The following is a 16,591-nucleotide window of genomic DNA, read 5'->3' as shown; positions in this document are numbered from 1 at the left end:
CAGCCTGAACTGCCAGGGGTTACATAAACATCAGTGGGGAGACTTAGGAATGGAGCATGTCATGTAGGGTGGAGGCACACAATTTTTTGTGTATTTGTATATACACAGAATAAAACTATTTCTACTGTGACACGTTTAAATGGGAAATCTTCCCCCTCAGTTCTGAAGATGTGGCGACTCGCAGGCCGCATAGTGAATTTTGGATGTTTCATTTTATAATTTGATCCAGATTATCTTTCTTTCTCCCTAGTGAACATTAATTGTTTCCTGTGAATTTTCCTGATACTAGGAAACAGATGTTCCATATTTTTATCTGCATTTTTCCCAAATGCTGAACCGGGACTTTTGTAGGGGTATGTGTGTGTGTGTGTGTGTGTGTGTACACAGTGAATTTTTGAGGAATGAGCTATATCAGAATTTGCAAATAAAAGCATAGCAGATCTATCTACAGAATTACACAGATTTGTCCAAGGCTGCAAACATTGTTGGACATTCTGTTTAATGTAGTTTGGTATTGTTTAGCTAATGCAGACCTCTGGCCTACGAATGCATTAGGACTGTCTCATGATAGTATGCTTGCCAAAATAAGGAGTGCATAGCAAAAGGCACATAGTTAATGCAGCCTTTAATGCTTTGATTTTTAACTAAACTATTTTTTTTTTAACATTCTCTCAACTATAGAAAGTACTTCACCATTTCTCCATAAAATATTGAATGTGTGCCACCTCTGTGCAGAGCAGGGTCCTAAGCTCTTTGGAGATAGATATGCTGTGGACCCTTGGAACCTTATCATCCAGTAGAAAAGATGAAATGTATACCAAAATACCTATTATAAAAAGTAGAAAGTGATAAAGCAATTCAAGGAGAAGAGAGGTTTCACTGAGCCCAAGAAGGAGGGAATACTTGCAAGGAGTGCAATATTTATGCTAGGTTAAAAAAAAAAAGTAATAAAGCAACAATTAATTTAGGTCTACATTATTTGGATTATTGTAACTGCATAAGGATGGTCTGCTATGTAAGGCATCATATTGGTGGCTTCTCTAAAAATGATACTAGCATTTCTTATAAGCCAGAGAAGACCAATACTACTTGGTATCATTTATATGTGGAATCAAAACCAAACCAAACAAATCAAACTCAGAGAAACAGAGTAGAAAAGTGGTTGCCAGGGGCTGGGGGGAAACAGGGAGAGGTTGGTAAAGACTTTCAGCTCTAAGATGAATAAGGTCTGAGGAGCTATGTGGTGACTGTAGTTGACAACACTGTATTGTATCAGTGAAATTTGCTAGAAAAGCAGAACTTGAATGTTCTCACCCCACCCCAAGAAAAAGGTAAATATGTGAGATGATGGGTGTGTTAATGAACTAAACTGTGGGAAGCTTTTTGTAATGTGCCTCAGATCACCATGACATACACTTTAAGTATCATACAGCTTTCCTTGTTGTCAGTTACATCTCAAAAAGCTGAATAAAAAAATGCCAGCCTTTCTAGAGTCTCTAGCACAGCAGGTATGATTCTCTGATGCTTTGTATAAAGGCTTTTTAATAAGAAATGATATAGAATGGGTGCTTTGGGAAATCATTTTGCGCAAAAATACATCTCTTTATTTTGGTTCCTTTGGTTCTGAGAATGAAGGACCGAGTCTGGTCTCAGCCATCTCCAAGATTCGGTGACCCTGTTTAAGTCACCTGGCCTCTGTGGGTCTCCGTTTTCTCTGGTTTACAGTGGGAATTATAGTAATCCCCAGCTCACTCCCTAGGTTGCCGTGAAAACCAGAGTGGGTGTAAGTGAACATTTGAAAAGCAATCAAAAGCCAAGCATTTTGCCAAGAAGCAATGTGATAGCTCATGAAGTTATGGCTTTTGCTTATTATTTATTAAAATGCTGTGCAGATGCAAATATGGTTATCCTTAAATTCAAAATACAGGGAATATATAGCAAATACAAATATTAACTCAATTATCATGTACTATGAAGAGCTCATTCAAATTCATAAGAAAAATATCAAGACACTACTATATGAATAAGCAAAACATATAAACTTAATTTTCAAGGTCACCATTAATAAACAGAAAAAAAGTTTCATTTTCACTAATTACCTTAGAAATACAAATTAAAACCACATGAGAAATGCCCTTTTATGTATAAAATACCAAGGTCTCAGAAGTTCTCCATTATTTTGGTGCTGGTATTGTTGTATGCTCATAAAAGCCCTTTTAAAAACAAAATACTGTTAATTCTACTGTTAGGAATTTAGGGAAGCTGGGGACCTAAGTTGAAGGAATGAAAAAAGCTACAGCATGAAGATATCTAGTGTCACCTTATTTATAATAATAAAAACTGGCAACAACTTACATATTAAGTGCATTAGGGGAGTGACCAAATGCATTAGGACTTTTCGAAGTGAAGGTCTATTACCAGGCTCCTTAAACGATCATTATGAATATGTGTAGAAACACAGAAAATAATAAAATGGAAGAATGAAAGAACAGTTGTCACGATGGAGCCTTTCCTAGTGGCATTGGGTCAGTGTTCTCCCTTCTTATTCTTATAGCAACTGTGTGCTAAAGGTGTTTTTACACTTTAGAAAATCAAAGCTTAGAGGTAAATTTTTCAAGGACTTGGACCTGATCCGAGGAGGAGCCGACATTCTAATCCAGATCTTCTGACTCCAAAGCTTTCCCAGGGTTTCCTACCAATAGCATGTAAACAACTGCCATAGTCAGGTAAAAATATGGGTGTCTGTGGAGGGTAACAGGCAAAAATAGGTAGCAGCCCTAGGATGGTGGGCATATGGGCCCAAAGATGCCTGCTGTCCTTTTAAACCTATCACTGGGGAAAACACACACATACACACACAAAGTTAAAAAAACACCAAAAAATGCCTCTGCCCTTTCAATAGAGAAGTCGGAAAAAATATGTTGAGTGTAACATTTCAGGTGTTTATTCTTGCTTTTTTTATGTTCTCATAGAGGTTGGCAAAATGGGAATTACATGTGTATTTTTAAAATTTCCTGCTAGCTTTGGCATAATCAGGCTACTCCCCCCTTCCCCTATTCTTTGCAAATTAGTTGAGGACACATACCAGCAGTTTCTTAATTAAAAACAAGATTTCAGATCTCTGGCTCTCTGGGGATTAAGGATAGCGAGCAGGTGGAACTTTCTCCCCACGAACAGCCCAGACCAGCTCTTCTGGGCAGGAGCCAGTCTGAAGGTGGAGATAAATAGGGTGGCACCATTTGGTTAAAGTAGGCCAGTTCATCTGCTCAGGGTGTGCCCTTTCCTAGGACAGAAGCCCTTGCCTGGTGCAGGGGACATGTCGCCATTTTGGTTCCTACTGTCTTTCATCTTGGGGGCTCAAGCCTTGATTCCTGATTCTTTGACATTACAACGTTACTTTATAAAATCAGGAGCCATACAACTTTTTTTATTTTATTTTATTTTTCTGGTGTTCCAAGATCCATTGTTTTTGCACCACACCCAGTGCTCCATGCAATACCTGCCCTCCTTAATACCCACCACCAGGCTCACCCAACCCCCCACACCTCTCCCTTCCAAAACCCTCAGTTTGTTTCTCACATAGTCTCTCATGGTTTGTCTAGCCCTCCCATTTCCCCCAATTCACTCTTCCTTTCCTTCTCCTAATGTCCTCCATGTTATTCCTTAAGTGAAACGATATGATACTCTCTCTGCTTGACTTATTTCACTCAGCATAATCTCCAGTCCCATCCATGTTGATACAAAAGTTGGGTATTCATCCTTTCTGATGGAGGCATAATATTCCATTGTATATATGGATCCTATCTTCTTTATTCATTCGTCTGTTGAAGGGCATCTTGGCTCTTTCCACAGCTTGGTGATTGTGGCCATTGCTGCTATGAACATTGGGGTAAAGATGGCCCTTCTTTTCACTACATCTGTACCTTTGGGGTAAATACCTAGTACTGCAATTGCAGGGTCATAGGGAAGCTCTATTTTTAATTTCTTAAGGAATCTCCACACTGTTTTCCAAAGTGGCTGCACCAGCTTGCATTCCCACCAACAGTGTAAGAGGGTTTCCTTTTCTCCACATCCTCTCCAACACTTGTTGTTTACTGTCATGTTAATTTTGGCATTCTAACTGGTGTAAAGTGATATCACAATGTGGTTTTGATTTAAATTTCCTGGATGGCTAATGATGATGAACATTTTTTCATGTGTCTGTTAGCCATTTGTATGTCTTCTTTGGAGAAGTGTCTGTTCATGTCTTCTGTCCATTTTTTGACGTGATTATCTGTTTTTTGGATGTTGAATTTGAGAAATTCTTTATAGATCCTGGATATCAGCCCTTTGTCTGTAGTGACATTTGCAAATATCTTTCCCCATTCCGTGGGTTGCCTCTTTGTTTTGTTGGCTTTCCTTTGCTGTGCAGAAGCTTTTGATCTTGATGAAGTCCCAGAAGTTCATTTTTGCTTTTGTTTTCTTTGCCTTTGGAGACGTGTCTTGAAAGATGTTGCTGTGGCCAATGTTGAATAGGTTACTGCCTATGTTCTCCTCTAGGATTTTGATAGATTCGTGGCTCACATTGAGGTCTTTTATCTATTTCGAGTCTATCTTTGTGTATGGTGTAAGAGAATGGTCAAGTTTCATTCTTCTACATATAGCTGTCCAATTTTTCTAGCACCATTTATTCAAGAGACTGTCTTTTTTCCACTGTGTATTTTTTCCTGCTTTGTTGAAGATTATTTGACCATAGAGTTGTGTGTCCATATCTGGACTCTCTACTCTGGTCTATGTGTCTGTTTTTGTGCCAGTACCATGCTGTCTTGGTAATCACAGCTTTGTAGTAATGCTTGAAATCAGGCAATGTGATGCCCCCAGCTTTGTTTCTTTTTCAACATTTTCTTAGCAATTCAGAGTCTTTTCTGGTTCCATACAACTTTTAGGATTGTTTGTTCCAGCACTTTGAAAAATGCTGGCAGAATTTTGATCAGGATCGCTTTGAAAGTAAAGATTGCTCTGGGCAGTATAGACATTTTAACAATGTTTATTCTCCCAATCCATGAATTCAGTAATGTGGCAGGATACTAAATCAATACGATTTCAATAAGAAATGAGTTGCTTTCTTATACACTAACAGTGAAAATACAGAAAGGGAAATTAGAGTTCCATTTACTATAGCACCAAGAACCATAAGATACCTTGGAATAAACCCAACCAAAGAGGTAAAGGATCTATACTCAAGGAACTATAGAACACTCATGAAAGAAATTGAAGAAGACACAAAAAGATGGAAAACATCCCATGCCATGCATCTTCTAGGAATACAAATTTCTGTTCTAGACTCAAAACACAGGGTATATTTTCCCGCACCTTTGTGGAATATGTGCCTTTTACTCCTACAGTAGGGCCTTTTATATGCTTTGAAGGCCTTTTCATTTGTATTTTGCCATTGGAGATAATATCCCGTCAGAATTTGCAAGTGAAATCATAACAGACCTGATTAGGGTACAGTGGAGATGTTTTGAGAGCTGCAAACATTCTCTATGATGTTTCTCAATTTAGTTCATTCAGGGTCCCTTCCCATTTTATAGGTGAGGAAATGGAGGCACATGCTAGTTAAATGATTCGCTGGAAGTCACTGGTAGTGAAGACAGCTGGAAACCAGGCCTATAAATCCAATGTTTACCTCACTCTCCCACAGTGCTGATGTATGTATTTTCTACAGAATTAATGTAAGACTTGAAATAAATCTGATCAGATTCCAATGGCTGTTTAAGGTTAAAGATCTCCCATGGCTGTAATTTTGTATTTTATGATTGCAGTAAATGTTATAGTGGTGGAGGGAGTCTAGCGAGGTATTGTATGCATTTTAGACAATTCCTATTAAGTGGAACTTTTTTTTAAAAAAGATTTATTATTTGAGAGAGAGTGTGTGTGTGAGTCCAAGGTGGGGCAGAGGGAGAAGCAACCCCCACCCCCGCCCTGAGCAGGGAGCTCCATGGTCCTCAGGGCTCCATCCCAGAACCCTGACACCATAACCTGAGAAGTCAGACACTTAACCAACTAAGCCACCCAGGCACCCTCGAATGGAGCTTTTTACAATGGTAGAAGTAATCTACACTGTGCTGTTCAGTACAGTAGCCCTTTCTTTGTCTACTTGGTTACTTGAAATGTGGCTGGTGTGACTGGGGAAATGAGTTTTTAATTGTGCTTAATTTAAGTTTCAATTCCGACATGTGCTCGCAGCTGTTGTATTTAAGAGCAACAGTTCTGGACTTCTTAATGTTTTCTTGAGATTGCCACCTGAATATCTCAAAGTTAACAAGGGCAAATCAGAATTCGTTTCTTAAAATAAAGATTATTTTAGAGAGTGTGTATGTGAGTGGGGGAAAGGGGCAGAGGGAGAGAATCTTCAAGCAGACTCCCCGCTGAGCAAGGAGCTCTAGGCAAGGCCCCATCCAGGGCCCATGAGATCATGACCTGAGCAGAAACCAAGAGTCAGACGCCTAACGAACTGAGCCACCCAGGTGCCCTGGCCAAATCAGAATTCTGGACTTTCTTTCCTCCCACAAACTGTTTGTCCCTCAGAGAAGCTACCATTGACCCAGGTGCTTGAGCCAAAACCTTGGTGTCATCTAGACCCATTCCTCGCCCTCACCTCTCACATCCACTTAGCAGGTCCTAATTAGTTTACTTCCAGAACCTATCCTGAATCCATTTACTTCTTTCCATCCCAACTGCTACAATCCTGTGCCAAGGTACCATCATATCTCACCTAGACACGTGAATGGCCTCGTAACCCGTCACCACTGATCCGTTCATCCACTGTCGCCTCTTTCCAGCTTGTCCATACAGCTGCCAGAGAGACACTTAAATTCTTCAGTAGACCCCAACACTCCATGGTTATATGGGAAAATTTATAGAACTTGTCCCTGTTTGAAGTTATCTTCTTTGCATTTGCAAGGGACTTCTTTGCATATGTGTTTGTTTTCTGCCTCCCGTCCTGGTGGGAGGGTCCCTGTATCCGGAACCTTGTTCACCTCTCTCACGGCTCTGTCTCCAGCAGTACAACCATGCCTGGCCCAGAATTTGCACTCCGTCAGCCTCTCAGTAACAATCACATTTATGTTTATTGTGGAAGAAGAGGAGCTAGGAAGAGTCAAAACACAATCGGCTGTTACTAATTTGGTTGTTAATAACTGAGATAATGCTGACGTCCATAAATATGGGACGTTGGTGGTATCTTTTATGTTGCAGTAGGAAGGGTGGGTGTGATGGCTGATTGCCTTTATCTGCAAGTGGTAAGCTGGGCCATGGTCCCGATGCCACCTCTGACGTGTGCGACAAAGAGCTCTTTCTCTCCCTAGAGGTCTGTGTATGTCCCAGATCTTGAAACTTTTGTCTTTCCCACTGTTAAAGAAAGAGAGGAATGTCCTTCTCCAAGGCCACTTTTTATATTCCTCCGAGGGGAGTTTAGATAGTGCTAGAAAGAATCACATCATTGAATTGCAGGGTACAGAATGGCAAGGCAGGACTGGACAGCAAAAGGGGATTTGCAACATGAGACTTTTACTTAAAACAGTATTTGGAATATACTCATATTGAGTTACTTGAAACCAAATAAACCTTAAGAAGGAGGGCTTTGCGTCCTTTTTTTTTTTTTTTTTTTTTAAACTTGAATATCCTATCTCTTAAAGGAAAGTATCTTTTCTGGGATTCCTTTATAATGGTCAGCCAAATCTCTCAGGGGCATGTTATTACTTAGATCCTTGTGCAAAGTTAGGGGAGGCTAAAGAACTTGGTTGGAAGCTTGATTGAGTTGGCCACTATCTGAGTTTCCTCTGTTAAGGAGATGACCACCCGTCTGACTGGCTGGATTTAAAAGACGAAGTTAAAACTTGCTTTTTGCTTCATTAAAGGACATATTTGGAGACTCTTTATCCCAGTGTGTCTTTATTCACAGTCTGGCTCTGCCACTTACAAGCTGGGTGATCTTAGGCTGCTGACTTTTCTGTCTCAGTTTGCTTATCTACGAAATGGGATCATAAAAGAACCTACCTTATATGGTTACTGAGTAGATTAAAGGAACATGCAAAACACTTTGAACAGTGCCTGGCACACAACTCCTTAAAAACCAGCTTTAGGGGCGCCTGGGTGGCTCAGTGGGTTAAGCCGCTGCCTTCGGCTCAGGTCATGATCTCAGGGTCCTGGGATCGAGTCCCGCATCGGGCTCTCTGCTTGGCAGGGAGCCTGCTTCCCTCTCTCTCTCTCTCTCTGCCTGCCTCTCCATCTACTTGTGATTTCTCTCTGTCAAATAAATAAATAAAATCTTAAAAAAAAAAACAGCTTTAATTATTACCAGTAGGAGGAGGAGGAAGAGGAGGTATTTCTCAGTTGAACTGAGTGACCCCCGGCCATGACTACAGAGAGAGTTGTCCCTAAGTCAGCCAAAGGGGTTCACAAAGGCTTCCTAGGGAAGGTGACTTCTGAACTGAGACCTACAGATAGGCTGATAGAGTAGAGAAAAGGGTGTGTTTGACAGAACAGGATATGCAAAGGCACGGAGGAGTGAGTGAGCGGCATTTAGGGACCTGTAAACAGGTCTGTGTGACTCAAGGACAAGATCTCTGTGTGCTCAGGCACAAGACCACTGTGGCTTTTGAGTGTGCTGAAGAGGTTGGACTTCATCCTAGAACCCAGAGGAGGCCACTGAAGGACTTCCAGCAGGTTTGGGTTCAGCCTGCAAGAGCAGGTGGCAGCCTCCCGCACTAGCCTTAGCCCAAGTCCTGTGGATTCTAAACAGTGTCATTGACCCACCTTCTTTGCTACTGTTTGGGCATGGAGTTTACATGTGTGGATCTTGTTTTCCTCATTAGGTGTGATTTCTTTGGGGACCATGGATTAAATAAAAAGGATGTGTTTTCTGAATTCCTTCCTACTGGATTCATCCTCTCTTCCTCTCCACCCCTGTTAAGACAGATACAGAGGTGTCCAACTTGTAGACCCCTTTGAGAATCTGATGAAAGTGATGGATCCTTCACTCAGAAAAACCACGAAGACAAGATTTTTTGAAGACTGACACCCCTCCCCCCACCATTAACCCCATACTGCACTCCTAGGCCTAGGCGTAACCGCAGGCCTGTTTGTGGTGGTTTTGCTCGCACTCCATGTTGTTTTTATTTTAATTTGCTAGCACAACCCATAACCCCTCCATCTGCCATCACTGCTATTATCTGACCATGTATCATGAGAGCAGCCTTGAATCACTTGGTGGTTATAATTAAAACTGAAAGCAATTACCTTACGTTGAGCCATTCACACTTAATTGAGAGTCCAGCGGCTAAGGACATGAGTCTGGAGGCAGACTACCTGGATCGGAATCCCAGCTCTGATGGGCGTGTGCGTGGTGCAGTCAGTTGAGTGCTCAGCTCTTGGTTTTGGCTTAGGTGGTGATCTGAGGGTCATGGGATCAAGCCCCACATCAGGCTCTGTGCTCAGTAGGGAGTCTGCCTGAGATTCTCACCCTCTCCTCTGCCCCCAGCTCCATACTCATGTGCTTTCTCCCTCTCTTGCGTAAATAAATTCTTAAAAAAAAAAAAAAAGAAAGAAAGAATCCGGGTGCCGGGTGGCTCAGTCATTAAGCGTCTGCCTTTGGCTCAGATCATGAACCCAGGATCCTGGGATCGAGCCTGTCATCGGGCTCCCTGCTCAGCAGGAAGCCTGCTTCTCCCTATCCCTCTGCTGCTCCCCTGCTTGTGTTCCCTCTCTCGCTCTGTCTCTCTCTGTCAAATAAATAAATAAAATCTTTAAAAAAAAAAAAAAAGAATCTCCGCTGGCTGTCACATCTTAAAACCTTGAGGAAGTTACTTAACCTCTCCATGCCTCAGTTTCCTCATTACAAAATGGGAATGATAATACACTTACCTCATAAAGTTATTGTGAGGATTAATTGAAGTAGTTGCCAAGAATAATTCCTGGCACTAGTAAGTGCTATATAAATATTTGCTATTATTATGTGATTGTTTCTAGTAAAATGACATCATGAATGGGGTAATGATGGATTACTAGGAACAGGAAAATAGATGAATAAAATCTCCGTATGCACTGGACTGACTTTGCCAGTACCTGCGAAGGCCAAGATTGGATTCCTTCGGTGTCTGGTGTGGCTGCCAGCCAACATGGCCATTGACTACTTGAAATATGGCTAGTCTGGGTTGTGAGATGCTGGATCTTGAAGATTGTGTATGAAAAAAAGCATGTGAAATGTCTCATTAGTGATTTTTCTGTTCTTTATATGTTGAAATGATAATTTTCTGAATCAATCCATCTAAACATATTAAAATTACATCCACTTCTTTTTGCCTTTTCAACGTGGCTGCTCAAAAATATAAAATTGTATCTGTGGCTCATGGTCTAGTACTGTTGAGCAGCACTGCCTTAGGCTCCCCTTACTGATAAAACAAGAACTGGGGGTTATTTGTGATCAGGTGGCCACTATCAGGAAGCCTTGTATCCTCTTCCCATTGGTCTTCAGGTTGTGCTAGACCATCCGTCTTTTCATGGGTTCCATAAAGGGAGCCATGGCTTGGTCCCAGCAGGAGTGCTGAGGGACCAAGGCAAGAACAACAACCAAGGAGGCTTCCTCTGACTTGGAGGGGTTTGGACGAGAACACTACCGTTTATAGTACTGGCTTCAGACTTCCAGCACTCTCTGAAGTAAATGAGAGTGCTCTCTATTCAGGAAGTTGAAATACGTAGGCAAAAATCTTTCCCTATTCCATCAGAAGCCAGAAAAAGCTTGGCTAATCTTTAACTAAAAGAATAAATATGCAACATCATGGCGGTCCCTTGGGACCAAAAGCACACCCTTCCTGAGTGTGATTTACTTACAGAGTGTTTGCTTAATTCTATTTCAGATTCATTCCACCTCTTACAACCTGAAAACGGGCCCCAGGAAGTCTTACTGGTAAGTTCTCTTTTAGTTTTAAAACAATGTGACTGTTTGACATTATTTTTGAAATGATGTTTCATGCTTCTAAGTTAGATACATCCCTACCAGTGCTATGATTAGATGATGTCTGTTTAGTCACACTTTTTTTTTTTTTCTCTCTTAAATTATTTAAGATGTCTCCAAGCCTTAAAAAAAAAAAAAAAAAAAAAAAAAAAATCAGTCCATGTTCCTTTGCTAAGAACATGGTCAGGGAAAAGATCTATGATTACATGCCAATACTATTAAAATAAAACTTTTTCGTGTTCTTGCAGTGAAACTATTTCCAGGCCCCTGTTGATGGTCTGCTTGTGTCAGGCAGTATCCAAAACAACAAAGTGTTATTTCAGCCAAGGAATTCAGACAGTGCCTTGCAGTGTGTTGTAATGAAAATTGGCTCACAGCTATAATGTATTAGCTTTCTTCTTGCTGTAATTTTCCTCTCCTCTCTCTTTGAACCTAAATGTGATTGTTGGGACATAATAGTTATGCAGTGGCAGAAAACTGACTTTAGAGTTAGGAAAACAATATACTTTTTAAGTATGAAAATTATATACTTTTTAAGTGTGAAAATTTCTGGGGCTTCGTGTAGCATCACTGCCTCATCTGAAGCGATACCATCATTTGCAGTGTGTAGCAGTTAGCTCTTGCTGCATAAAGAATCACCCCCAAACACACTACCAGAGATCTGAGCCAAAACTTCCCGGCTCAAAATAACAATCATGTCTTTATGCTACAATGTTGTGGATTGGTAGTTCAAGCTGGGCTCTGCGTTATGATTCTTCTGATTTCTGCTGGGACCACTCCTGTCTCTCCAGTCAGCTTCAGGTCCAGGTCAGTTAGGCCTTGTTTCTGAGAGTCACCTGGCTGGTAGCAGATGACAATGACTCTAAGATGTGTGTCTCACCGTCCTTCAGGCTACCCTGAGCATCTCTCATGCAGTTGGGCAGGTACCAACTGAAAACAGGAGTGTCTGGAGCCTGAGGCTCAGATTTGGCACGACGTTGCTTCCATCTCGTTCTGTCGGCTAACACGAGCTATGTGGCCAGGCTGGATTCAAGAGGCGACAGATACAAAGTCAGCTCCTTAGTAGAGGAGCTGCCGAATTGCACTGTGGGAAACCCGGATACAGGGAGGGGAAGGACTGTGGCCACATTTGTGGTCCTGTCCTGCAGTGTTTTTGAGTCACGTGAAAAAAGAAGGGCATGGAGTGAGGTCTCAGATCCATAGCCATCCCGTAGCCCACCGCCCTCTCCCCCCATCGTGATTGCCGGGCCCTGGCACCGCCACCTGGCATCTCCCTTGAGCAGACTCCGAGGTGGTCTTGCCAGTGCCAGGAGGCCCAAGCTCCAACCCTCCTCCGTTCGCCGCCACCACACGGTCATCCTTCGGCTCATCCCTCAGGCTTTCGCGCCTTTGTCAGCGTCTCAAATCGTCCACAGCACCGGCCTTGACTCCTCTCTCTGGCTTCTCCACATCCTTCCTCTGGCCTGACCCTCTCTCACTCACCTCCCACTACTCCTTTTATTCCAGTCAGACTGGTCCATTACCATTTTTCTTAAGGATACCTCCTGCTGCTCACCCCTTCCCTCCTTGGAAACCTTCTGCATTCTGCAGGACCCACTAGAATTTTCCCTTCTCTGTGATCGGGCCTTCCCTGCCTGTGTGTGCTGTCTGAGACCTGCCCTGTTCTGAACTGCTTCAAAGCCAAACACTGTTGTGCGGTTCACTCTCCTCACCTTGGCCTGTCTGCCTTTTCCAGTGCTCTGTCAGGGCTCCCTTTGAATCTGAATGTGATTGTGGGGAGGGAACAGTTACGTAGTGGTAGAAAACTGACTTTACAGAGCAGACGGCTACCCAGGCCTTCCTCGAGGGACCCCGCACAGATGGCTGAGAGGGTTGCAGATGCTTAGACCACCAGGAGGCAGCACGGACCCTGTGCTTGGTTGTCCCTCAGCAGATCATCAGGGTCTCATGAGGCACCTGTTAAAATACAAGCTCACAGCCCCTTCCCCTGGGCCATCCCAATTTATTAGGTCTGGGGTGGACCCCTGCAATCTTTAAGTGCTCAGATGATTCTCATGTCATTGCTATGCAGTTGGTAACCACTCATTATGGAAAGAACAAGACATTTATAGGAGACCTGGTTGGAGCCCTGACCCTTCTGCTTCTGCACTCAACCTAGCTGAGCTCCAGTTTCTCCATCTGTAAAATGAGAATAATGTTTCACTTAATGGCCTACCAAGAAGATTTAAAAGGATGATGTATGTGCAAGAGATTTGTGAACCATAAAAGATAATGAAAATGCATTATGGATTATGGATTTGTGGCTGGCCACTGTGCAGAAAGGGCCAGTGACCTTCACGGTTGGTGGTCCTGGAGGTGAAAGAGGAATAGGTAGGGAGTCTTCAAAGGGTAGTCATGGTGGGAGCAGTAACAACAACAGTAGTCATCGTTGGTGTGTTTTTGATTGCTGACTCTGCGCTAGGCACTGTGCTAACACTTTACATAGAATTCTTTGAGATTTACAAGAAGATTCTCCTCCATTGAGTTGCATCTCTACCATCATTCCAGCCTACTCCACCATTAGTGACTGAGTCCTTTGGGTTTTTACCTTCTTCAGAAAACCTGGTTAAAATGTCCTCATCCCTGTGAGAAGGAATGCTACCAACCATGGACAACCTGTCATTGTCCAGTACAAGGTCCTGTAGAAGTGTGAGCTACTCGATTTGATGGGAGGAGGTGGAAAAGGGAAGCAAGCAGTAGTCCTAAAGAGAAAGTAGGTATGGGATGCACCGGAACGGGCCAGAGGGCACCAGCTGCCCGAGGAAGGACAGGGTGGCGGAAGCTATGCAGGCACGAGGGCGGGAAGTGGTGGGGGAAGACCAAGCCATGTGCTGACAGTTAGGCTCAGGGCTGTTCGTGGTCCAAGGCCACCACCTTCTTGGCCTGCTCACCTGGGGCTGCCCCATAAGAGCTGCCCCAACTGGCAGCCTTTGTAAAACCATCTTCCTTTCGCTGTCCCATTTGTTTTACAGTGTTTTGATTGCTGATGCTCTAATACACTTGCTTGTCTCCTTTCAAAGAGCTTTGAGGTGGCTTTTATTTTATTTTATTTATTTATTTTTGGTGCAAAAATAAATTTTTATTTTTTAAAAGATTTTATTTATCTAATTGAGAGAGAGTGGGCGGGGGGGGGGAGGAGAATCCGAAGCAGACTCTGCACGAACACAAACCCTGGCATGTAGGTCGATCCTACAGGCGTGAGATTGAGCCAGAACCGAGAGTCAGACACTTAACTGACTGAGCCACCCAGGTGCCCCGAGGTGGCATTTATTTTATTTTTATTTATTTATTTTTTAAAGATTTTATTTATTTGACAGACAGAGATCACAAATAGGCAGAGAGGAAGGCAGGGACAGAGAGGGGGGGAAGCAGGCTCCCCACTGAGCAGAGAGCCTGATGTGGGACTCAATCCCAGGACCCTGAGATCATGACCTGAGCTGAAGGCAAAGGCTTTAACCGGCTGAGCCACCCAGGTGTCCCCCGAGGTGGCTTTTAAATACACATATAATATAATGGGACCCACAAAAATATGGAAGGCGGGAAATTTGTAGGGGAAAGAAATGTAGGGGAAATTTTAGATAAGGTTGGGCCCCTGGTGCGGAAGTGAGAGCCCATACATGAGCTGTGAGGTCCTCCAGTCTTACCTTGGAGCTTCTGGGTGGTCGTTCCCAGAAAGAACCCATGTTCAGGTAACAGTGCAGAGTGGCAGGAGAATACAGGCATGCTAGTTACTCGGAGGAGGTTATGATTTAGAGTAATTTCTCCACAGTGCTCACAAAGAGGAGACCGCATAAGGTTGTGAACCACATCCCCGTAACAAATAGAGTAGTGAGGGCTATCCTGGGTATAGGTAAATGATGTAACCCCCGGGTGAAGTCCAAGAAAAGCCCTTCCTGTCCAGGTGTGCACTTAATCCAAGGATAAACTCTAATGGTTTCAGCTGGAATCTCCAAATACATGTATTTGTGCCCCACCCACACCCCATATCAGACTTCACAGGTTGTCCCGGTTCTTGATGCTAAGCCTGGGCATCTGGCTGTGGACCAAATTTGGCACAGGAGTTGAAAGTGACTTACCATCCCTGTTCTAAAAGAATAATAAACAGCTTCCGAAAGGACTCGTGAATATTATTTCTCCCCAGTCTCAAATCATCACACCCTGACTCCATCTGCAAAGTGGCTTTGGGCTCCAGAGAAATTGCATCGACTGTGTCCATTGTGGCCTGTTCATCCTCTTTCCTTGCTCCACAAGTGTGTCTCCTTCTGCTTTGAGCCCCCTGGCTCTAGGTCACTTCTGATACTGGGATGTTCAGGTGAGAACCGGGGCAGTTGGAGAATCTCACGGGAATAGGATTAGCAGCCTGTAAGTATTTGCTTGCTGTTAACAAACGATAACCTGGGCTAGCCTGGGTGACTGTTGTGTGCTTCTGGGACTTTCTTCTTCAGGACAGAAACTTTAATATTTATTGCAAGAAGTAGGGTCTGGTTGGTGGCAGCACTGGAGGAAGAACTGTCAGGGGCAGAACATCATGTGAAAGTAAGGCTAAGCCTAGACTTTTTGTAGGAATATTGCAGGATGAAACCCTTTAATTCAGTAGGGATCATTGTCAGAGAGCAGCCTAGATTTCCACAAGTACTACCAATGAATGGGAACTTCCTTTTGGGCTTTATTTTCATTTAGGCAAGGCTTATTTGTTATTTTATCATTGTTGTTATTTGTGATTGTTGTTATTTTGTGTGCAAGTATCAGAAATCCAATTTAAACTAGTTTCTTGACTTACATGAATAGGATATCTGTACTGAAATGGACTTCAGGTAGAGCTGTATCCAGGAGTTCAAAAGATATCATCAAGCCATTATCTTTCACTCCCTCCATCTTTTTTTTTTTTTTTTAAGATTTTATTTGTTTATTTGACAGAGATCACAAGTAGGCAGAGCAGCAGGCAGAGAGAGAGATGAAAGCAGGCTCCCTGCTGAGCAGAGAGCCCGATGTGGGGCTCGATCCCAGGATTTGAGATCATGACCTGAGCTGAAGGCAGAGGCTTAACCCACGGAGTCACACAGGTGCCCCACTCCCTCCAACTTTTGGCTTAGCTCAGTGCTGTCAGCCTCATTCACAGGCAAGCTCTTCCCATACCATGGTGCCAGAGGTAGCCATCAGTGTTATATGGCCATCGTCCTCACAGCTGTGGATCTGAGTGAAAGGAGACTGCCTTTCTTGCCATCGTTCTCTCAATGCCAAGGAGGAATCTTAGCTGGCCCAGTTTGGATTCCCTTCCTGAATCAACTTGGCCAGAAGTACACAGAAGACAGTAAGCAGTATCTGGTCAGGTTTTGTTCATAGGGCCTTGAGAGAGGTTGAATCCCTCCAGAATCCCACAGAATGGGGTCCCTACAAAAGAAGGAAGAATTTAGTTAACAGAAGAGGGAAGTAAGAGAATGCTGAGCAGATAAAACTTTTGGGTACCAGAGTCCACTGATTTAGAAATTCTGCATCAGGGGATCCACTGAACTGGGAAGGTTTAAAATTAGATTTAGCTTCAGTTACTTTGACTAT

At 43.0% G+C, this 16,591-nt stretch overlaps 1 protein-coding gene across 3 annotated transcripts in view; it reads left to right on the top strand.

Moving 5' to 3' along the window:
* The window catches only part of GNG12 (G protein subunit gamma 12), a 127,566-nt gene that overhangs the window by 40,388 nt on the left and 70,587 nt on the right, over positions 1-16,591 (top strand). For all 3 annotated transcript variants that reach the window (XM_059375082.1, XM_059375080.1, XM_059375081.1), the window contains exon 2: positions 10,899-10,948. The gene's annotated coding sequence lies outside the window, so the exon portion shown is untranslated. The remainder of the gene's footprint in view (positions 1-10,898; positions 10,949-16,591) is intronic.

This window comes from Mustela nigripes, chromosome 14, assembly GCF_022355385.1.
Source record: "Mustela nigripes isolate SB6536 chromosome 14, MUSNIG.SB6536, whole genome shotgun sequence".
NCBI lineage: Eukaryota > Metazoa > Chordata > Mammalia > Carnivora > Mustelidae > Mustela > Mustela nigripes.
The sequence above is the reverse complement of the archived record's forward strand: the minus strand, read 5'-3'. Positions and strand labels throughout refer to the sequence as shown.